Source organism: Saccopteryx leptura, chromosome 3 (genome assembly GCF_036850995.1).
Source record: "Saccopteryx leptura isolate mSacLep1 chromosome 3, mSacLep1_pri_phased_curated, whole genome shotgun sequence".
In the NCBI taxonomy this organism is placed as follows: domain Eukaryota; kingdom Metazoa; phylum Chordata; class Mammalia; order Chiroptera; family Emballonuridae; genus Saccopteryx; species Saccopteryx leptura.
In genome coordinates this window covers 177,209,581-177,234,935 of record NC_089505.1, presented here as the reverse complement: position 1 = coordinate 177,234,935, position 25,355 = coordinate 177,209,581, and the positions used below count along the sequence as shown (strand labels likewise).

At 37.5% G+C, this 25,355-nt stretch overlaps 1 pseudogene; it reads right to left on the bottom strand.

The window, feature by feature from the left end:
• Window positions 1-8,940: 8,940 nt before the first annotated feature.
• Window positions 8,941-11,022, bottom strand: LOC136398372 (tigger transposable element-derived protein 1-like; annotated as a pseudogene).
• Between the last annotated feature and the right edge of the window lie 14,333 nt (window positions 11,023-25,355).

Genomic DNA, 25,355 nt, shown 5'->3' with positions numbered 1-25,355 from the left:
CAGCTTTAGTTTTTACCACATTATTTGGGGTCACAAGATCACAAAAGACTACATTTTTAAAAAGATGATTGTCAAACCAGATGCCAGAAGTTCTCATGAGACACTCTATAATTCAACCCACAGGCTCCTCAAGCTATGTTTTAAGAAGGAGAGTCCTATAATAAAAATGCTCTTTGCACTCCCCTTGGCCTTCCATAGGCTCAGTCACACAAAAGTCTATCACCTGTGAGCAGGCAAGGTTTTGAAACCTGATGGATAGACATAAGCAAGTACTTGCTTGAAATCTGTCTTTCAGCCAATAAACAGTCACCATGCCCACCACCAATTACATAAGGGTTGTCTATAGAAAAGGATTCTTAAAAAAGTATTTCATTTCTTTAATCTTCTATTCCCATTGCTGAAAGACATAAAAACAAAAGTAACTTGTCTGGGCTAGTAGATGAGGAATATGGGTTTATTTCTGTTTAATTTCCAAAATGCAAACAACCAAAAAAAAGCTTTTAATTTCATTACATCCCAGATTGGTCAGAGTGGAAGTTTGTGGTGTAGTTCCTAAAGAAAATGTATTAAATAGTAACCCAAATGTAATAAGGCAACATGCCTTCCCAGAAGGAAGGGCAGGAGATCAAGAGGGGAGAGGTCAAAGTAACTTTTAGCAGAAAAATATTTAAATATGTTGTAGTTACAATAAATATATGTTTTCCATTTTAAATGGTCAAATATCTCTCTTCATTTATAACATTTTGGATTTTTTTGTTTCAGTGAAAATTCTAAGTCGGATTATAAAATAGCTGATAATGTTTTTTATTGCCATAAGCTAGCCATATTCCCATCAATGTGCCAAAATGAAACATAAAGAAATTATTACCTTAAGACAATTATTTTAAGCTATTGTATAACTTCTCTTTGGCAATATAGAATAACATTTAGCATAGTTACTAAGACAAACCCTCAGTAGCTACTCTTATTCAGGAGAATTTCTAACATCTGGCTTACTTCTGTTTGGTAAGTAGAACTGTTTTATTTTTTACTTTATACAAATACTTTTTGGCTTTTCAATTGTATTCTTAGAGGTGTACATTCAAACTGTATCTATCTACAACTATAAATAGATATAAATTAGATGGATAGATATAGATAAATGTAAATATCTATATTCATTTACCATACTACCTATTTCTATACAAATAGAGATATAAATATATATACATACATACCCCAGAGATACTGCAGGTTGGGTTTCAGATCATTGCAATAAAGTGAATATTGCAATAAAGTGAATCATGACTTTCTTTGGTTTCCAAGTGAATATAAAAGTTATGTTTACACTTTCGTATAGTCTATTGAGTGTACAATAACATTTTGTCTAAAATAACAATGTACATATCTTTTTTTTAAGTGAGAGGAGGGGAGATAGTGAGAGATTCCCACACATGCCCTGATCAGGGTCCACCTGGCAACCTCTGTCTGAGGCTGATGCTCAAATCAATGGAACTATTTTTAGCACCTGAGACTGACATCTCTGGAACAACCAAGCTACCCTCAGCACCCAGGGTCTTAGCTTGAAACAATTGAACCACTGGCTGCAGTAGGGTAGAGGGAGAGAAGGGAGAGAGGGAAGGGGATAGAAGCAGATGGTCACCTTTCTTTTATGCCCTGACTGAGAATCAAACCCAAGACATCCATATGCTGGGCCAACACTCTATCCACTAAGCAAACCAGTCAGGGTCCAATGTACATATCTTAATTAAAATATACTTTATTGTGAGAGCGGCAAGATGGTGATGGAATAGGCAGACATACCAACTCCCACCTCCCAGAACCAAAGTGGATTACAACTTAATTTTAAGAACCATCATCTGGAAAAACCAACTTTTGACTAAAGTAAGAGGAGTCTTCAACCAACAAACACTGAAGAAGCCACACTGATACTGGTAGGAAAAACAGAAACGTGGAGAGGGCAGCCCAGCTCCCCAGAGCAAACAGCAGCCCAGAGAGTCTCACGTGGTGGGAAGTGAGTTTAGTGGAGAGGAGAGGGTCCTAAGCCCCAAGAACAAAGCTCTACCCTGCATCCCCAGAATCTAGAAGAGGTACATGGACAGTATTTAGCTGTGAAACAAGTCAGGATACTGTTTGTGAGAAAGAGAAAGAGATTTCTCAGACCCAGGATTCTTCTTAAAGGGACCACACAGAAAACCTCTTACAAACACCTACCCAGGACTCCAGGGGATGAGGAGAGAGGAGAAGACTGGAGCAGCAGGATAAGAGTGTAATCTGGGAGGCACAGGAAGAAACACTTTGAGGGACAGCCACCCTAACCCCTGGGCTGAGTCATTCCCCAAATCAGAAGCGAATATTTCCCCTGGAAACAGCAATATCAGCAAAGGGAAGCAGGACACCAGCCAAACAAACTCTCCCATGGCACTCAGAGCAGAGTTGCTTAGAAGGAAGAAGCTTTCAGGACTACAGTATTGAGAGTTAGGGTCTGAACTCCAGCACCCCCACCCACACGGTTGAGGGCTTACTGGAGGGCAGGCGATGGCAGGATGCTGAAGCACGGTTCCATAGGCAAGGACAGAAGCCGGCTGGCCACCACTGAGGCCGAGGTGTGAGCTCAGTCTTACTGGGCGGCGGCGAAGAGAATGCGCAAAAGTAGTCAGGCTCAGCTGTGGGCTCGCCTGAAATCCTGCTTGCGGGAGAAGGGCAGGAGCCCTGGAAAGGGCGCACACCTGCTGCAGAGCAAGAGTGCACGGGTGCACAGCCTCACCCAGCCAATGAAACTGAAGCTTGTGGCCCAACATGCCAGCTGGTTCATCCCACTGGAAAGGGGCAAAAGCCTAGAACAGGTGGAGTCCCAAGACTGAGCGCCAGTGCGCAGCACTGCCCAGCCCATGAAGCTGAGGTTTGCAGCTGACCCAAGCAGGCTCCTCCCATGGGGGTGAAGCAAAAGCCTGAAAACAGATGGAGGCCGGCAGCTGAGCAAAGGTATTGACCACTGCCTGCGGAGCTGAGGCTTGCTGCCCAGGCATGGCGCATAACCCCACCTGTGGAGGTGGGGTGAAAACTGAGGCTCCTGAGGCTTGTAGATCCAGGCATGTGATCAAAGCCCCTCCCATGGAGGAGAGGTGGAAACTGCAGTGACAGCCCCAGTGGACTGGGAACAGAGAGGCCACACCCATTGGACTCCAGAGGCCAAAACCTTCTTATACACAGATAAAATGGGAAGGCGGAGAAATGCAACACAAATAAATCAAGAGAAATACGCAGAAAAGGACCTGAATGAGTCATAAATAACCAAATTACTTGATGCAGAGATTAAAATAACAATTGTTAGGATGTGCAAAGATCTTAGAACAATAATAGATGGTCATTATGAACACGTAAATAAAGACATAGCAAATATAAAAAAGGACATTGAAATAATAAAAAAAATCAGTCAGAAATGAAAAATACAATATCAGAAATAAAGACTACAATGGAAGGAATTAAAAGCAGGATGGATGAAGCTGCGGATCAAATCAGCAAGCTAGAGGACAAGATAAATGAAGGCACAGAAGCAGAGCAGAAAAAAGAAAAGAGACTCAAAAAGTCTGAGGAAACTCTAAGAGAGCTCTGTGATAACATAAAGAGAAATAACATCAGCATCATAGAAGATCCTGAAGAAGAAGAGAAAGAACAAAGGATAGAGACTTTTTCAATCATATATCTGAAAACTTCCCTAAATTAATGCAGGAAAAACTTTCACAAGTTCAAGAAGCACAGAAAACTCCATTAAAGAGAAACCCAAAGATATCTACACCAAGACATATCATAATTAAAATACCAAAGCTAAGTGAAGGAGCCCATATAAGGATGACATCTGACTTATCAACAGAAACACTTGAGGCCAGAAGGGAATGGCAAGAAATATTCAAAGTAATGTACAACAAGAACCTACAACCAAGAATACTTTATCCAGCAAGGCTATTGTTTAAAATTGAAGGAGAAATAAAAAGCTTCCCAGACAAAAAGAACTCAAGGAATTCACTACAACCAAACCAATGCTGCAAGATATGTTAAGGGGTCTGTTGTAAACAGATCAAAGGGGGAAAAGAATATAGCAAAAGAGGAATACAGCTTTAAAGAATAAAATAGCAATAAACAACTACATATCAATAATAACCTTAAATGTAAATGGATTAAATGATCCGATCAAAAGACATAGGGTAGATGTGTGGATAAGAAAACAGAACCCATACATATGCGGTCTACAAGAGACATATCTTAAAACAAAAGATGCCCATAGACTGAAGGTAAAAGGATGGAAAAAAATATTTCATGCAAATGGAAATGAAAAAAAAGCTGGGGTAGCATTACTTATATCAGACAAAATGGACTTTAAAACAAAGGCTATATAGTAAGAGATAAAGAAGGTCAATACATAATGATAAAGGGAGTAATCCAACAGGAAGATATAACCATTATAAATATCTACGCACATAATATAAGAGTACCTAAATATATAAAGCAGACTATGATGGATATAAAGGGCAAGATCAGCAGCAATACTATAATAAGGGGTTTCAATACCCCACTAAAATCACTAGATAGATCCTCAAGAAAGAAAATTAACAAAGAAACAGCAGACTTAAAGGACACACTAGATCAGGGATCAGGAACCTTTTTGACTGAGAGAGCCATGAATGCCACATATATTAAAATATAATTCCATGAGAGCCATGCAATGACCCGTGTATGTTACACATTATCCAATAAAACTTTGGTGTTTTCCAGGAAGACAGCTGTGATTGGATCCAGCTACCCACAACCATGAACATGAGGGGTAGGAAATGAATGGATTGTAATACATGAGAATGTTTTATATTTTTAACGTTATTATATTTTTTATTAAAGATTTGTCTGAGAGCCACATCTGGCCCTGGCCAGTTGGCTCAGCGGTAGAGCATCGGCCTGGCGTGCAGGGGACCCAGGTTCGATTCCCGGCCAGGGCACATAGGAGAAGCGCCCATTTGCTTCTCCACCACCCCCCCTTCCTCTCTGTCTCTCTCTTCCCCTCCCGCAGCCAAGGCTCCATTGGAGCAAAGATGGCCTGGGTGCTGGGGATGGCTCCTTGGCCTCTGCCACAGGCGCTAGAGTGGCTCTGGTCATGGTAGAGCGACGCCCCGGAGGGGCAGAGCATCGCACCCTGGTGGGCAGAGCATCACCCCTGGTGGGCATGCCAGGTGGATCCCGGTCAGGCGCATGCGGGAGTCTGTCTGACTGTCTTTCCCCGTTTCCAACTTCAGGAAAAAAAATTAAAAAATTAAAAAATAAAAGAGCCACATCTGGCTCGCGAGCCATAAGTTTCTGACCCCTGCACTAAATTAACTGGATTTAATAGATATTTTCAGAACCTTTCACCCTAAAGCAGCAGAATATACATTTTTTTAAAGTGCTTATGGTACATTCTCTAGGATAGACCACATATTAGGGCACAAAAGTGGTCTCAACAAATTTAAGAAGATTGAAATCATATCAAGCATTTTCTCTGATCATAATGGCATGAAACTAGAAATCAACCAAAACAGAAAACCTGAAAAATACTCAAACACTTGGAAACTAAATAGCATATTATTAAAGAACAAATGGATTAACAATGAGATCAAATAAGAAATAAAAAAATTCCTAGAAACAAATGATAATGATCATACATCAACTCAAAATTTATGGGATGCAGCAAAAGCAGTCCTGACAGGGAAGTTCATAGCATTACAAGCATACCTTAAGAAGCTAGAAAAAGCTCAAATAAACAACTTGACCCTACATCTAAAAGAACTAGAAAAAGAACAGCAAGTAAAGCCCAAAGGTAGTAGAAGGAAAGAAATAATAAAGATCAAAGTGGAAATAATGACATAGAGGCTAAAGAAACAATACAGAGGATCAATGAAACCAGGAGCTGGTTCTTTGAAAAGGTAAACAAGATTGATGAACCTTTCACCAGACTCACCAAGAAAAAATGAAAGAGGACTCAAATAAATAAAATTAGAAATGAGAGTGGAGAAATAATAACTGACACAACAGAAATACAAAATATTGGAAGAAAATACTATGAAGAACTGTATGCCAAAAAACTAGACAACCTAGATGAAATGGACAAATTCCTAAAAACATACAATCTTCCAAAAATCAATCTGGATGAATCAGAAAACCTAAACTGACTGATTACACCAAATGAGATCGAAACAGTTATCAAAAAACTCCCAAAAAAGAAAAGTCCGGGGCCTGATGGCTTCACATCTGAATTCTACCAAATATTTAAAGAAGAACTAACTCCTATCCTTCTCAAACTATTTCAAAAAATTCAAGAGGAAGGAAGACTTCCAAGCTCCTTTTATGAGGCAAGCATAATTCTGATTCCAAAACCAGGCAAAGACAACACAAAGAAAGAAAATTATAGGCCAATATCCCTGATGAATTTAGATGCTAAAATCCTCAACAAAATATTAGCAAACTGGATCCAGCAATATATGAAAAACATCACACATCATGATCAAGTGAGATTTATTTTGGGGAGGCAAGGCTGGTACAATATTCGCAAATCAATCAATATGATTCATCACATAAACAAAAGAAAGGAGAAAAACCACATGATAATTTCAATAGACACAGAAAAAGCATTTGATAAAATCCAGCACCCATTCATGATCAAAACTCTCAGCAAAGTGGGAATATAGGGAATATACCTCAACATGACAAACCCACAGCCAACATCATACTCAATGGGAAAAAATTAAAAGCAATACCCTTAAGATCAGGAACAAGGCAGGGGTGCCCCCACTCACCACCCTTATTTAAAAGAGTTCTGGAAGTCCTAGCCACAGTAATCAGACAACAAGAAGAAATAAAAGGCATTCAAATTGGAAAAGAAGAAGTAAAGCTATCATTATTTGCAGATGATATGATATTGTATGTAGAAAACCCTAAAGTCTCAGTCAAAAAACTACTAGACCTGATAAATGAATTCAGCATGGTGGCAGGATATAAAATTAATATTCAGAAATTAGAGGCATTTTTATACACCAACAATGAAAGAGAAATTAAGGAAACAATCCCCTTCAGTATTGCAACAAAAGAATAAAGTACCTAGGAGTACATTTAACCAAGGAGATTAAAGACTTGTGCTCGAAAAATTATAAAACATTGATAAAAGAAATCAAGGAAGATACAAACAAGTGGAAGCATATACCGTGCTCATGGTTAGGAAGAATAAACATCATTAAAATGTCTATATTACCCAAAGCAATTTATAAATTCAATGCAATACCAATTAAAATACCAATGACATACTTCAATGATATAGAACACATATTTCAAAAATTTATATGGAACCAAAAAAGAACACAAATAACCTCAGCAATCTTGAAAAGGAAGAATAAAGTGGGAGGTATCACACTTCCTGATATCAAGTTATACTACAAGGCCATTATACTCAAAACAGCCTGGTACTGGCATAAGAACAGGCATATAGATCAATGGAACAGAACAGAGAACCCAAAAATAAACCCACACCTTTATGGACAACTGATATTTGACAAAAGAGTTAAGAGCATACAATGGAGTAAAGGCCAACAATGTTGTTATAAATGGTGTTGGGAAAATTGGACATCTAATTGTAAAAAAATGAACAAATGGTGTTGGGAAAATTGGACATCTAATTGTAAAAAAATGAAACTAGACCACCAACCTACACCATTTACAAAAATAAACTCAAAATGGATAAAATACTTAAATGTAAGCCTTGAAACCATAAGCATCCTAGAAGAAAACATAGGCAGTAAGGTCTCCAACTTTTCTTGCAGCAATATATTTGCTGATTTATCTCCACGAGCAAGTGAAATAAAAGACAGGATAAACAAATGGGACTATATCAAACTAAAAGGCTTTTGCACAGCTAAAGACGATAAGAACAGAATAAAAAGACAAACTACACAATGGGAGAACATATTTGACAATATGTCTGATAAGGGATTAATAACCCAAATTTATAAAGAACTTCTAAAACTGAATACTAGGAAGACAAACAATCCAATAAAAAAAGGGGGGTCAAAAGAAATGAATAGACACTTCTCCAAAGAGGACATACAGATGGCCAATAGGCAGACGAAAAAATGCTCAACATCACTAATCATTAGAGAAATGCAAATTAAAACCACAGTGAGATACCACCTCAAACCAGTCAGAATGGCGCTCATCAACAAAACAACACAGAGTAAGTACTGGCGAGGATGTGGAGAAAAGGGAACCCTCCTGCACTGCTGGTGGGAATGCAGACTGGTGCAGCCACTGTGGAAAACAGTATGGAGATTCCTCAAAAAATTAAAAATGGAACTGCCTTTTGACCCAGCTATACCACTTTTATGAATATATCCCAAGAATACCATAGCACTGTTTCAAAAGGAGAAATGCACCCCCATGTTTATGGCAGCATTGTTCATAATAGTGAAGATCTGGAAACAGCCCAAGTGTCCATCAGAGGATGAGTGGATTAAAAAGCATTGGTACATATATACTATGGAATACTACTCAGCCATAAGAAATGATGACATCGGATCATTTATAACAACATGGATGGACCTTGATAACATTATACGGAGTGAAATAAGTAAATCAGAAAAAACTAAGAACTATATGATTCCATACATAGGTGGGACATAAAAATGAGACTCAGAGACATGGACAAGAGGGTGGTGGTTACTGGGGGGGGGGGGGGGTTAGGGGGAGGGGCACAAAGAAAACCAGATAGAAAGTGATGGAAGACAATTTGACTTTGGGTGATGGGTATGCAACATAATCAAATGTCAAAATATCCTGGAGATGTTTTCTCTGAATATATGTACTCTGATTTATTAATGTCACCCCATTAAAATTAATAGTATATATATACTCTATTGCTAAAAAACACTAACTATCATCTGAGCCCTTGGCAAGTCATAGCCTTTTTGCTGGGTGAAGGTCTTGCCTCAGTGTTAATGGCTGCTGATGGATTATGGTGGTGATTGCTGAAAGCAGGGGTGGTTGTAGCAATTTCTTAAAATAAGACAAAAATGAAGTTTGCTGCATCAATCAACATTTCCTTTCACAAATGATTTTTTTGCAGCATGCAATACCGTTTGATAGCATTTTACCCACAAAACTTCTTTTCAAATTAGAGTGGATCCTCTCAGACCTTGCCACTGCTTTTTCAACTAAGTTCATGTAATTTTTTGCTTATCCATGAGAAACAACTCCTCATTTGTTAAAGGTTTAATATGAGATTGCAGCAGCTCAGTCACACTTCAGGCTCCAATTTTAATTCTAGGTCTCTTGCTATTCCAACCACATCTACAGTTCCTTTCTCCACAGAAGTCTTGAATCCCTCAAAGTCATCCATGAAGTTTGGAATTAATTTCTTCCAAGCTCCTGCTCATGTTGATATTTTTACCTCTTCTCATGAACGATGAATGTTCTTAATTACAACTACAATGATGAATCCTTTCCAGAAGGTTTTCACTTTACTTTGCCCAGATCCATCAGAGTAATCACTACCCATGGCAGCTACTGCTTTATAAAATGTATTTCTTAAATAATAAAGCTTGAAAGGCAAAATCACTCCTTGAGGCCCTGGCCGGTTGGCTCAGCGGTAGAGCGTCGGCCTAGCGTGCGGAGGACCCGGGTTTGATTCCCGTCCAGGGCACATAGGAGAAGCGCCCATTTGCTTCTCCACCCCTCCGCCGCGCCTTCCTCTCTGTCTCTCTCTTCCCCTCCCGCAGCCAAGGCTCCATTGGAGCAAAGATGGCCCGGGCGCTGGGGATGGCTCTGTGGCCTCTGCCCCAGGCGCTAGAGTGGCTCTGGTCGCAACATGGCAACGCCCAGGATGGGCAGAGCATCGCCCCCTGGTGGGCAGAGCGTCATCCCATGGTGGGCGTGCCGGGTGGATCCCGGTCGGGCGCATGCGGGAGTCTGTCTGACTGTCTCTCCCTGTTTCCAGCTTCAGAAAAATGCAAAAAAAAAAAAAAAAAATCACTCCTTGATTCATGGGCAGTAGAATGGATGTTGTGTTAACAGGCATAAAAACCACATCAATCTCTTTGTACATCTCCATCAGAGCTTTTGGGTGACCAGGTACATAGTCAATAAGCAGTAACATTTTGAAAGAAATCTTTGAGCAGTATGTCTCAACAGTGGGCTTAAAATATTTAATAAATCATGTTGTAAACAGGTGGGCTGTTATCTAGGCTTTGTTTTTCCATTTATAGAGCACAGGCAGAGGAGATTTGGTATAATTCTTGAGGGCAGCAAGGATTTTCAGAATGGTAAATGAGCATTCGCTTCAACTTAAAGTCACCAAAGTTGCATGAGTCCCTAATAAGAGACAGCCTGTCCTTTGAAGCTTCAAAGCCAGCCATTGACCTCTCTCTAGCTATGGAAGTCTTAAATAGCATCTTCTCCCAATAGAAGGCTGTTTCATCCACATTGAAAATCTGTTGTTCAGTGCAGCCATGTTCACTAATTATCTCAGCTAGATCTTCTGGGTAACTGGCTGAAGCTTCTACACCAGCATTTGCTGCTTGTACTTGTATGTTATGAAGAGGGCTTCCCTCCTTAAACTCCATGAACAAACTTGTGTCTGCTTTTCTTCTGAAGATTTCTCATCTCTTTTAGCCTTCATAGAATTGAAGAGACTTAAGACCTCACTCTGGGATAGTATTTAGCTTAAGGGAATGTTGGGGCTGGTTTGATCTTCTATCCCGACCTCTAAAACATTCTCTACATCAGCAATAAGCTTGTTTCACTGTCTGATCATTTGTGTACTCACTGGAGTGGTATTTATAATTTCCTTCAGGAACTGTTTCTTTGCATTTACAATTCAACTAATTGACATAAGAGGCCTAGCTTTTTCTTGGCTTTCAACATGCCTTCCTCACTAATCTTAATCGTTTCTAGCTTTTGACTTAATGTCAGAAATATACGACTCTTCTTTTCATGAGAACACTTGGAGGCCATAGTAGGGTTGTTAATTGGCCTAATTTCAATATTGTTGTATCTCAAGGACTAGGATGGCCCAAGGAAATGAAGAGAGATGGGGGAACAAACAGCCAGCCCATGGAGTAGTCAGGACACACACAATGTTTATTGATTAAGTCTGTGGTCTTATATGAGTGCGGTTTTTGGTGCCCCAAAACAATTACAAAAGTAACAGTGAAGATAACTGATCACAGATTACCATAACTTATATAATAATAATTTTAAAAATCTGAAATACTGCAAGAATTACCAAAATGTGACAGAGACACAAAGTGAGCAAATGCTTTTGGAAAAATGGTCCTGACAGACTTGTTTGATGTGGGGTTGCCACCAACTTTCAGTTTGTAAGAAATGCATTATCAGTGACTGCAATAAAGCAAATCCCAACAAAATGAAGTGTACCTGTAAATATGGACTTAGGTAGTTCTATATTTATTCATATTCTTACTAACATAATCAAATTACATGAAGAATTAAGAAAATACTCCAAGTAAGAACAACCTTTACTTTTCTGAGATTTTTCCTGTGTATTTCAGGCAAAGAGAATATTTAATCCACTTAAATATTCATGTAAGAATCTCCAACAAGCCATAAATTTGTCTCAACATTTATCTTTATTTTTTTCCTTTGTGTTTCTGTTGAAAGTTTCTTTACTTTAAAATATATATATATAATACAACATTCCCTTGAATAAAAATGTCATTAATAGGCCAGAATTATGCAGGAAATAAAATGAGTGAGGACTAGTATTATTCACTTATACTTACAGTTTAATAGTAAATTATTAAATTTTCAGTTCCTATTATTAAAATGACATTCATGTTTTGTTCAACTGCCTGGATTTAAAAAAGAAATCAGCTCTTGAGAAGCGTGAAGCTCAAATGCAAAATAAACAGTGACACTTAAAATTAATTGCTTCTATTACTCAACAAAAATAAACTGTATAATGTAAATGGTAAAGTTTGCAAAGAACGGCTGTACAATATTGCCCTCCTGATAAAAGTTACCTTAATGTGAAATAATTTCCAAGCCAAGGTATCATCATTTAAATCTGCTTTTCTGTCCCCTGTGCAATATTTTCCTATTTTGTATCTAAGTAATAAAGTTTACCTCAGTCATTTATTTACAGTTATTGTTGTCAGTTGCCAAACCAATAAAATCCATAAACTATATAATTAACACAAGAAATATGAGTGTTTTATAGACATTTATGGTAAATTTTCTGTGTATTATATAGGTGGTATAAACAACAGTAAATCTCTAAACATCTAAGACAGCTTCTGCCCTGATGGCACCATTTTCCAGCTGTTACATTAAACATTAGTCACTACTTATTTTGTAGAATTTTAAAATTAATATTTGTTATGATTCTACCTTTAATTGATACTCCACTCATTCAGTAGGGTACCTACTAGGTGACAGGTGCTAAGTCAGATCTGGGGACAAATAAGATCTGACCAGTGAAAAAGAATTGTGTTTCCTGATCTTGTAAAAAGTACAGCTAATTGGTCACTGAAACCTTGAGAAAGGCATATGAGGATATACTTGCCAGCTTTTACTTTAATGGTAATTTTAAACAGAATTTCATTACCAGGAATTTCACAAGCTAGTTGCCAAAACTAAAAAAAAAATTTTAATTATTTCAATAACAAAAGTTGAAGAACATTATGAATAACAAACAGTACAATCTAGAGAACAGAATAAAATGATTTCTATAGTGAACCAAGTAAAAAGGAGGTGGGACCATCAGCAGCCTAAATTTCCTGGTATACACACACAGCCAAACATCTTAGGCCAGCTCTCAGGGTGGCTTTCTGAGCTGAAGAACTTAGTCCACACTTCCTTAGTGCTAGTTAGAAGCAGATGAATATATTTACACGTAAATCTAGTTGATTCTTCCTATTTGCAGCACATGGAATTAGCCACTGCTGAATCCATGTCCCCACAGGAAATGCAAGGTGGATTGCTCCAAGCCTCTGGTCACAATATTTTTGTCAATAGATCAACCTTGTTTTATGTGTATCTCTGTTTAAAGACATCTTCTTTAATATATATGGTATTGATTGTTGATTTACTAGCATTGAACTCATGGCTGACAACATTATAACTCATGCCTGAATAAAGTTCATTTAACACAGGTATTTGCTCGTTGAGGTACAGCAAAGCCTTCTTGCCCTTAGGAACACTGAACAGCGCTTCAGCACTCTTCTTGGGGGCCATTTAAACAGTAAAATCACAAAAATGCAAAAACAGGGCACTAAATAGACCATGAAAAGAACACTTGTTTACAGTGTGTGAGCTGAACCAAGGAGGCAGAGCACCATCTTGCTCAACCTTACCAGGGACCCTGTGCATCAGGTGACTCAAAGTTCTTGCTGCTGTGTTCAAGTCCATGACCATAAAACCCTGTAAGTGTTTATTTGGGGGTTACAAATAAATTTTAGTGAGTAGGTGAATTCACAAATACAGATTAACAAAAAAATTCAATTGTATATGAATAAGATTGTCAAGACATTTTTAAACTTTTTACCATGAAAATGTTCAAACATACACCTAAAGTAGAAAGAACATTAACTTTTTTTCTATCTGAATCTCTCTCTTTTTTTAATTGTCTCCATGGCCTACGTAGTTGAGAAGATGAAATTTGTGCTTGTCATTTTCAGATAATAGACATATTAGCACATCCCTGCCTGGGTAGCTCAGTTGGTCACAGCAGAGGTTACTGGTTCAATGCCCAGTCAGGACACATACAAAAACACATTGATGTTCCTGTCTCTCTCCCTTTCTTCCTTATTCTCTCTCTAAAGTTAATAAAACAAATATTAAAAAGAAAAATAAATATTAGCACATAGCCTCTCTGGCTGATAAGCCTATGACCTTCTATTTGCACAGTTGAGTTCTTTGAGAATCAGTAATGAACAGAAACCATACTGCAAATGTTATAATGAGCAAACAGGAGTATCAATGAAGGAGAACTGGTTGTGGCATAAATACACAGATTAAAAATAAGCCTTTTATTTGGAAAAATACAGAGATTAACGGGTAAAAAGAAAATTTATTCATCAAGGATACGTGGATACATCACGTTAGCTAGAGTCCTAAATGAGACTAAGGTTACCAGCATTCCACTGATGAGGAAGTAGAAGTTATCCATGTTTGAAAGCCATTGTGGTGGACACTAGACAAGCTAACATACTGTGGAAAACTGATCCAAGAAAGCTGGCTTATGTTGGTGTCCTGGTTGGAAATATCGGAAATCCAAGTATGGGCCAGATAATGTGAAATTATTGTTTTGAGACTATTATAATTTTAAGCAGACACCTCTTTACTCTGGATGTCACAATGCCAACTGCCAAAAATAAAGAAAATTATGATAATGATAATAAAAACCAAAGTGGTAAGAAAAAAAAAATCCTTGGTTTTGGGCAAATAAGGATTCTTTTTCTGTTTCACATTTATCTGTTTTTAGATGTGATATAAAATGTCACAGCTTAGTAAGTTCTCCTATCATAAAGTCCCAGAAGTAATTCTTAAACTGCTTTGTTTTCAGTCTCACATTCCTGAAATGAATAGAGAAGTTGAAATATCTGCCACATGCATGCAATTTGAGGCCCCCGAACACATACCTTAGCAGACTTTGAAAGACTGACACATTCTTAACTGAAGACCATTTGTATTACCTTTTCCTCTTCTGTGCACAGCATTCTATGTAGCAAGAAAATGTATCACATGTCGTATCATTTGCCCCAGACCAATTTTTCCAAGTTTCATGATTATCATCTCTATTCCTGGAACAGAACAGTCATGCAAAGTTTGCCAACAGTAATTCAAACTTAGACTGCTAGTCACTTCCTAGAAAAGGCTGTCTTGACAACAAATACCTACTTTTCCCAACATTTCAAACTGTGTAATGAGATGTTGCTGCCCTGTCACGTGGATAGATGTTTGAGTAGGATGCAAAAGAGAAAGGTTTATACACAGCCTCAATTACCTACCCCTGCCTAGTCAGGAAAAACAGAAGTAATTGGTGTAATGGTTTTATGAAGGAAAAGGAAATGAAAATTAGGAAGCCAGGAACTAAATAAGAGACTGGCTATGTGTTAAAATATGTCTCTCTAATGCATGAGATGGGGGACAGGTGGGAAGGGTGTCAGGGAGAAGTAGGTCAGGACCAGGGAGCTAGCTTCGTCCTTCCTAAACCCAGGACTGGCTCACTTCCGGGGCCATTCAATCTATCTCCACCTTTCTGGCAGTTGACATTTGCTTACAACAAGGCATTTCTAAAATGCTATGATCCAAGAATGTCTTTTGTTTACATTTGTGGTATTCAAGACAGACCTTGTTTCTTAATTCACATATGTAAAGACATCTTAAACTTCTCATTTTAGCATGAAGCTATATTCTGTGTTCTGATTAAAGACAGTAACACTTGGGTTCTTTCTGCCTGGTTAATTTTAATATAAGGTTCTCCCTCAGAGAATTAGTAGTTTTGTTTCTAAAGGAAAGAGTAATAGAGAAGAGCAGGCAGGGAACCTTTGACATCAACAAGGAACTGGCTGTCAAATAATCATCTAAAGATTAGATGCCTCTTCTCAAAGGAACAGTAATACGGTAATTAGGTTGTAACTAGTTTACTCATTCAGTTGGGTTACTTTTCCTAGTGATATCTTTATCTTGGACTAGGAAACTATGATAGCAAAAGAATTAATCCCTTATTTAAAAATTTAATACCAACTTCTTCAATTTGAGGAAATTTTTTTCTATGAAAGTTAGATATATCTATTTATGTATAATTACTTGATTTTGTTTTTTTTAATTTTTATTAATTTTATTGTATTCTATGAACATGGATTCAAGTGTCCCACTCAATATAACACCATCTCTCCCCAACCCTGTGTCCCCCCTTACACCACCTTTGTCTCCCTCCCCCTTCTTCTCCCCTTCCTTCTGGGATTTGCTGTTATATATATATAATTTCACTAATCCCTTCACCTTCTCTGATCCCATCCCCTTATCCCCCTTCCCTCTGACAGCTGTCCCTCTGTTCCTTGTGACACCGCCTCTGCCTCTATTCCATTCCTCAGTTCACTGTGTTCATTAATTCCACATATAAGTGAGATCATATGATATTTGTCTTTCTCTGCCTGGCTTATTTCACTTAAAATAATAATCTCCAGGTCCATCCATGCCATTGTAAAAGGTAAGATTTTCTTCTTTTTCATGGCCACATAGTATTCCATTATGTATATGTAACAGCATTTTAATCCACTCGTCCACTGACTGACACTTGGGCTGTTTCCAGATCTTGGCTATTGTGAACAATGCTGCAATAAACATGGGGGTGCATATCTTCTTTTGAATCAGTGATTTGGTATTCTTAGGATATATTCCTAAAAGTAGAATAGCTGGATCAAAGGGCAGTTCCATTTTTAATCTTTTGAGGAATCCCCATACACTTCTCCATAGTGGCTGCACAAGTCTGCATTCCCACCAGCAATACAGGAGGGTTCCCTTTTCTCTGCACCTTTGCCAGCACTTACTGTGTGTCGCTTTGTTGATGAGCGCCATTCTGACAGGTGTGAGGTGGTATCTCATTGTGGTTTTAATTTGCATTTCTCTAATGATTAGTGATGTTGAACATTTTTTCATATGCCTACTGGCCATCTGTATGTCCTCTTTGGAGAAGTGTCTACTCAGTTCTTTAGCTCATTTTTTAATTGGATTGTTTACCTTCCTAGTGTTTCGTTTCAGAAGTTATTTATAAATTTTGATAATTAACCCCTTATCAGACATATTGGTGAATATGTTCTTCCATTGTATGGGTTGTCCTTTTATTTTGTTAATGGTATCTTTGCTATGCAACAGCTTTTTAGCTTCATATAGTCCCATTTGTTTATTTTGTTCTTTATTTCACTTGCTTATGGAAATAAATTGCAAAAATATTGCAATGAGAGATATTGGAGAGTTTACCACCCATTTTCTTCTAATATCTTTATGGTATCGTGACTTACATTTAAGTCTTTTATCCATTTTGAGTTTATTTTTGTGAATGGTATAAGTTGATGGTCTAGTTTCATTCTTTTGCATGTACCTGTCCAATTTTCCCATCATCATTTATTAAAGAGACTGTCTTTACTCCACTGTATGTTCTTACTTCCTTTGTCAAATACAAATTGACCATAAAAGCATGGGCTTATTACTGGGTTCTCTGTTTTGTTCCATTGATCTGTATGCCTGTTCTTATGCCAGTACCAAGCTGTTTTGAGTACAATGGCCTTGTGGTATAACTTGATATCAGGAAGTGTGATACCTCCCACTTTATTCTTCCTTTTCAAGATTGCTGAGGCTATTTGTGTTCTTTTTTGGTTCCATATAAATTTTTGGAATATTTGTTCTATATTTTTGAAGTATGCCATTGGTATTTTAATAGGAATTGCACTAAATTTATATTGCTTTGGGTAATATAGACATTTTAATGATGTTTATTGTTTCTATTCATAAACACAGTACATGCTTCTATTTGTTTGTATCTTTCTTGATTTCTTTTTTTTATTTTATTAAATTTAATGCAGTGACATTGATAAATCAGGGTACATATGTTGAGAGAAAATATCTCTAGATTATTTTGACATTTGATTGTGCTGTATACCCCTCCCCCAAAGTTAAATTGTCTTCTGTCACCTTCTATCTGGTTTTCTTTGTGCCCCTCCCCTCCCCTAACCCCTCTCTCCTTCTTCACCCCCTGCCTCCTCCCCCAACCTCCCGCCCCAGTTGCCATGACATTCTTGTTCATGTCTCTGAGTCTCATTTCTATGTCCCTTCTATGTATGGATTCATCTTAGTGGTTTTTTTTTCTCTGATTTACTTATTTCACTCCGTATAATGTTGTCAAGGTCCATCCATGTTATTATAAATGATCCGATGTCATCATTTCTTATGACTGAGTAGTATTCCATAGTATATATGTACCAAAGCTTTTTAATCCACTTGTCCTCTGACGGACACTTGGGCTGTTTCCAGATCTTTGCTATTGTAAACAATGCTGCCACAAACATGCGGGTGCATTTCTCCTTTTCGAGCCGTTCTATGGTGTCCTTGGGGTATATTCCTAAAAGTGGGATAGCTGGGTCAAAAGGCAGTTCGATTTTCAGATTTTTGAGGAATCTCTATACTGTTTTCCACAGTGGCTGCACCAGTCTGCATTCCCACCAGCAGTGCAGGAGGGTTCCCTTTTCTCCACATCCTCGCCAGCACTTATTCTGTGTTGTTTTGTTGATAAGTGCCATTCTGACTGGTGTGAGGTGATATCTCATTGTGGTTTTAATTTGCATTTCTCTAATGATTAGTGATGTTGAGCATTTTTTCATATGCCTATTGGCCATCTGTATGTCCTCTTTGGAGAAGTGTCTATTCATCTCTTTTGCCCATTTTTGGATTGGGTTGTTCGTCTTCCTGGTGTTGAGTTTTAAAAGTTCTTTATAAATTTTGGTTATTAACCCCTTGTCAGACGTATTGTCAAATATGTTCTCCCATTGTGTAGTTTGTCTTTTTATTCTGTTCTTGTTGTCTTTAGCTGTGCAAAAGCTTTTTAGTTTGATATAGTCCCATTTGTTTATCCTGTCTTTTATTTCACTTCCCCGTGGAGATAAATCAGCAAATATATTGCTCCGAGAGATGTCCGAGAGCTTACTGCCTATGTTTTCTTCTAAGATGCTTATGGTTTCACGGCCTACATTTAAGTCTTTTATCCATTTTGAGTTTATTTTTGTGAGTGGTGTAAGCTGATGATCTAGTTTCATTTTTTTGCAGGTAGCTGTCCAATTTTGCCAACACCATTTGTTAAAGAGGCTGTCTTTACTCCATTGTATTTCCTTACCTCCTTTGTCAAACATCAGTTGTCCATAGAACTGTGGGTTTATTTCTGGGTTCTCTGTTCTGTTCCATTGATCTATATGCCGGTTCTTATGCCAGTACCAGGCTGTTTTGAGTACAACGGCCTTGTAGTATAGCTTGATATCAGGAAGTGTGATACCTCCCACTTTATTCTTCTTTTTTAAGATTGCTGAGGCTATTCGTGTCCTCTTTTGGTTCCATATAAATTTTTGGAATACGTGTTCTATATCTTTGAAGTATGTCATTGGTATTTTAATTGGTATTGCATTGAATTTATAGATTGCTTTGGGTAATATAGACATTTTAATGATGTTTATTCTTCCTAACCATGAGCACGGTATATGCTTCCACTTGTTTGTATCTTCCTTGATTTCTTTTATCAATGTTTTGTAATTTTCCGAGTACAAGTCTTTAGTCTCCTTGGTTAAGTTTACTCCTAGGTACTTTATTTTTTTGGTTGTAATTGTGAAGGGGATTGTTTCCTTAATTTCTCTTTCTGACTGTTCATTGTTGGTGTATAAAAATGCTTCAGATTTCTGAGTATTGATTTTATATCCTGCCACTTTGCTGAATTTATTTATCAGGTCCAGTAGTTTTTTGACTGAGACTTTAGGATTTTCTATATACAATATCATATCATCTGCAAATAATGTTAGCTTTACTTCTTCTTTTCCAATTTGAATGCCTTTTATTTCTTCTTGTTGTCTGATTGTTGTGGCTAGGACTTCCAGGACTATGTTAAATAAGAGTGGTGAAAGGGGGCACCCCTGCCTTGTTCCTGATCTTAAGGGTATTGCTTTTAATTTTTTCCCATTGAGTATGATGTTGGCTGTGGGTTTCTCATAGATGGCTTTTATCATGTTGAGGTATGTTCCCTGTATTCCCACTTTGCTGAGAGTTTTGATCATGAATGGGTGCTGGATTTTATCAAATCTTTTTCTGCATCTATTGAAATTATCATATGGTTTTTCTCCTTCTTTTTGTTTATGTGATGAATTACATTGATTGATTTACGAATATTGTACCAGCCTTGCCTCCCCAGAATAAATCCCACTTGATCATGGTGTATGATTTTTTCCATATATTGTTGGATCCACTTTGCTAATATTTTGTTGAGGATTTTAGCATCTATATTCATCAGAGATATTGGCCTATAATTTTCTTTCTTTGTGTTGTCTTTGCCTGGTTTTGGAATCAGAATTATGCTCGCCTCATAAAAGGAGCTTGGAAGTCTTCCTTCCTCTTGAATTTTTTGAAATAGTTTGAGAAGGATAGGAGTTAGTTCTTCTTTGAATATTTGGTAGAATTTCATTGTGAAGCCATCGGGCCCTGGACTTTTCTTTGTTGGGAGTTTTTTGATAACTGTTTTGATCTCATTTGTTGTAATCGGTCTGTTTAGGTTTTCTGATTCTTCCAGATTGATTTTTGGAAAATTGTATGTTTCAAGGAATTTTTCCATTTCATCTAGGTTGTCTAGTTTTTTGGCATACAGTTCTTCATAGTATTTTCTTCCAATATTTTGTATTTCTGTTGTGTCAGTTGTTATTTCTCCTCTCTCATTTCTAATTTTATTTATTTGAGTCCTCTCTCTCTTTTTCTTGGTGAGTCTACTTAAAGGTTCATCAATCTTGTTCACCTTTTCAAAGAACTAACTCCTAGTTTCATTGATCCTCTGTATTGTTTCTTTAGCCTCTATGTCATTTATTTCTGCTCAGATCTTTATTATTTCCTTCCTTCTACTACATTTGGGCTTTACTTGCTGTTCTTTTTCTAATTCTTTTAGATGCAGGGTTAAGTTGTTTATTTGAGCTTTTTCTAGCTTCTGAAAGTGTGCCTGTAGTGCTATGAACTTCCCTCTCAGCACTGCTTTCGCTGTGTCCCATAAATTTTGATTTGTTGTATGCTCATTGTCATTCGTTTCTAGGAATTTTTTTATTTCTTCTTTGATCTCATTCTTAATCCATTCATTATTTAACACCCTGCTATTTAGTTTCCATGTGTTTGAGAATTTTTGAGCTTTTCTGCTGTGATTCATTTCTAGTTTCATGCCGTTGTGATCGGAGAAAGTGCTTGATATGATTTCAGTTTTCTTAAATTTGTTGAGAGCACTTTTGTGCCCTAACATGTGGTCTATCCTAGAGAATGTACCATGAGCACTTGAAAAGAATGTATATTCTGCTGCTTTAGGGTGAAAGGATCTGAAGATATCTATTAAATCGAGTTGATCTAGTGTTTCCAATAAGTCTGCTGTTTCTTTGTTAATTTTCTTTCTTGAGGATCTATCTAGTGATGTTAGTGGGGTATTGAAATCCCCTACTATTATAGTATTGCTGTTGATCTTGCCCTTTAAATCCATCAAAGTCTGTTTTATATATTTGGGTGCTCCTATATTAGGTGCATAGATATTTATAATAGTTATATCTTCCTGTTGGATTACTCCCTTTATCATTATGTAGTGGCCTTCTTTATCTCTTACTATATCCTTTGTTTTAAAGTCCAATTTGTCTGATATCAGTATTGCTACCCCAGCTTTTTTTTCATTTCCGTTTGCATGAAATGTTTTTTTCCATCCTTTTACCTTCAATCTATGTGTGTCTTTTGTTCTAAGGTGTATCTCTTGTAGACAACATATGTATGGGTCCTGTTTTCTTATCCACGCAGCTACCCTATGTCTTTTGATTGGATCATTTAATCCATTTACATTTAAGGTTATTATTGATATGTAGTTGTTTATTGCCATTTTCTTCTTTAAAGGTGTATTCCTTTTTTTGCTATATTCTTTTCCCACTTTGATCTGTTTACAACAGGCCCCTTAACATTTCTTGCAGCGTTGGTTTGGTTGTAATGAATTCCTTGAGTTGTTTTTTGTCTGGAAAGCTTTTTATTTCTCCTTCGATTTTAAATGATAGCCTTGCTGGATAAAGTAGTCTTGGTTGTAGGTTCTTGTTCTGCATTACTTTGAATATTTCTTGCCATTCCCTTCTGGCCTCAAGTGTTTCTGTTGAGAAGTCAAATGTCATCCTTATGGGGGCTCCTTTGTAGGTGATAACTTTTTTTTCTCTTGCAGCTTTTAATATTTTCTCTTTATCGCTTAGCTTTGGTATTTTAATTATGATGTGTCTTGGTGTAGGTTTCTTTGGGTTTCTCTTTAATGGAGTTCTCTGTGCTTCTTGGACTTGTGAGAGTTTCTCTTGCATTGATTTAGGGAAGTTTTCAGTTATGATATGATTGAACAAAGTCTCTATCCCTTGTTATTTTTCTTCTTCTTCAGGAACCCCTATGATGCGGATGTTATTTCTCTTCATGTTGTCACAGAGCTCTCTAAGTGTTTCCTCTGACTTTTTGAGTCTCTTTTCTCTTTTCTTCTCTGCTTTCATTCCTTCATTCCAGTTGTCCTCCAACTCGCTGATTCGATCCTCAGCTGTATCCATCCTGTTTTTTATTACTTCCATTGTGGTCTTCATTTCTGATATTGTATTTGTCATCTCTGACTGATTCTTTTTTAATATTTCAATATCCTTTTTTATACTTGCTATTTCTTTATTTAGGTTTTCAAACTGCCCCTCCATTGTTGTTCTAAGATCCCTAAGCATCCTTACAATCATTATTTTGAACTCCGCATCTGGAAGTTTGATTATTTCCATATCACTCAGCTCATCTCTCAAAGGTGTCTCTTGTGGTTTCATTTGGGTTGCACTCCTTTGTTTTCTCATAATGGTGTTTTATTTGTAGAGTTGGTTGAGTCTAGGCTTGGTGTTGTCTGCCTCCAATTTTCAGTTGTGTTATTTCTAGGTCTTCTTGGGTTGGTATCAGCTATAATTTGTAATCCACTTTCGGATTTGGGCAGCTTTGAAGTCTTGATTTGTTTGTTTTCTTAACAGGTGATAGTCTTGTTAACTGATCTCAGCAGGGGGCTTCCTTGAAACTGTAACCAGTAATGCTGTGGGTGTAACCTGAGATGCTGAAGGTCTCTTCCACCAACTAATCTCACTGGGGGCAGGGTTTTTTCTCAGCTTCAGTAGGGGGAGGTGTATCTCAGATCTCCATGGAGACCTGAGTTACTGTCCCTCCTCCCCACTTCTTGTTTTCAGCTGTGTCTTGTTGCACTGATTGGAGCTGGATAGATGTCCAGAGATCTCTGATCCGGAAGCACTTCAGCTCTGTTTTGTGAAAGGTTCAGTCCCTCCCCCAGCTATGGCCGCCTCCAGCACGAATGAGTCAGCTTTTTTATTTCATTTCTTGCATACCTTAGCCCCTCACAGTCTGTCCCTCTCCTTGTCCTTTCCACTTGGGAGATAAGCTGGTCTTTTCAACCCACCTTGCTCCCTGGTCGCCAGGTAAGTGGCTGTGAGCAGTAGTTTCTGCTCTTTTTCCTCTGTGAAATCCTCTCTGGGCTCTCAGCCTCACCCCCCCCCCTTCCGTTCCTGTAAGCAGAGGAGATTCAGGCACTCCTTACCAGGATTATTGTGGCTTCCTCTTTGCTCCTTGGTTTTTGAGAGCTGTTCTTGCAGTTCAGTGTTGGTTTTTCATGCTGATTTTTCCTGAATTGATTTGTATTCCAGTTTGGTGTTGAGAGCTGGGCGTCTGTGCGTCCGCCTACTCCGCTGCCATCTTCAAAAGCCCTCTTTCTTGATTTCTTTTATCAATGTTTTTTAATTTTCTGAGTACAAGTCCTTTACCGCCTTGGTTAAATTTACTCCCAGACACTGTATTTTTTTTGTTGCAATAGTGAAAGAGATTGTTTCCTTAATTTCTCTTTCAGACAGTTCATTGTTGGTGTATAAAAATGCCTCTGATTTCTGAATATTAATTTTATATCCCACCACCTTGCTGAATTCATTTATCAGGTCTAGTAGTTTTTTGACTGAGACTGTAGGGTTTTCTGTGTACAATATCATGTCATCAGCAAATACTGATAGTTTTACTTCTTCTTTTCCAATTTGGATGCCTTTTATTTCTTCTTCTTGTCTGATTGCTGTGGCTAGGACTTCCAGAACTATGTTGAACAAGAGTGGTGAAAGGGGCACCCCTGCCTTGTTCCTGATTTTAAGGGGATTGTTTTTAATTTTTGCCCACAGAGCAGGTGTCGGGAGACTTTTGGGCTGAGAGAGCCATGAACGCCACATATTTTAAAATGTAATTCCGTGAGAGCCATACAACAACCCATGTACATGTATGTTATGCATTCCAATACAAATTTGGTGTTGTCACAGAGGACAGCTGTGATTGGCTCCAGCCACCCACAACCATGAACATGAGCAGTAGGAAATGAATAGATTGTAATACAAGAATGTTTTATATTTTTATCATTATTTTTTTACTAAAGATTTGTCTGCAAGCCAGATGCAGCCATCAAAACAGCCACATCTGGCTCGCAAGCCATAGGTTTTCAACCCCTGTATAATGTTGACTATCAGTTTGTCATAGATGGTCTTTATTATGTTAAGGTATGTTCCCTGTATTCCCACTTTGCTGAGAGTATTGATCATAAATGGGTGCTGAATTATATCAATGCATTTTCTGCATTTATTGATATAATTGTATGATTTTTATCCTTCTTTTGTTTATGTGATGGATCACATTGATTGATTTGTGAATATTGTACCAGCCTTGCCCTTCAGAATAAATTCCACTTGATCATGGTGTATGATTTTATTAATATATTGTTGGATTTGGTTTGCTAATATTTTCTTCAGATTTTTAGCATCTTTGTTCATCAAGGATATTGGCTTATAGTTGTCTTTCTTTGTAGTGTCTTTACTTGGTTTTAGAATGAGGATAATGCTTGCCTCATTAAAGGAGCTTGAAAGTCTTCCCTCCTCATGAATTTTTTGAAATAGCTTGAAAAAAAATAGGTATTAATTCTTCGTTGAATGTATGGTAAAATTCGCCTGTGAAGCCATCAGGTCCAGGACTTTTGTTTGCTGGGAGTTTTTTGATAACTGTTTCAATTTCATTTGTTGTAATCCATCTGTTTAAATTTTCTGATTCTTCCAGATTGAGTTTTGAAAGATTATATGTTTCTAAGAATTTATCCATTCCACCCAGGTTGTCCAAATTTTTGGCGTAAAGATCTTCATAGTATTTTCTTACAATCCTTTGTATTTCTGTGGTGTCATTGTTACTTCTCCGCTTTCACTTCTAATTTTACTTTTTGAGTCTTCTCTCTTTTTTTCTTGATGAGTCTGGTTAAAGGTTCATCAACCTTTTTTACCTTTTCAAAGAAACAGCTCTTGGTTTCATTGATCTTCTAAATTATTTATTTAAGCCTCTGTGTCATTTATTTCCACTCTGAGCTTATTATTTCCTTCCTTCTACTTCCTCTGGGCTTTTTTGTTGTTATTTTTCTAGTTCTTTCCGATGCAAGGTTGTTTATTTGAACTATTTCTTGCTTCTTGAGGTATGCCTATAATGCTATG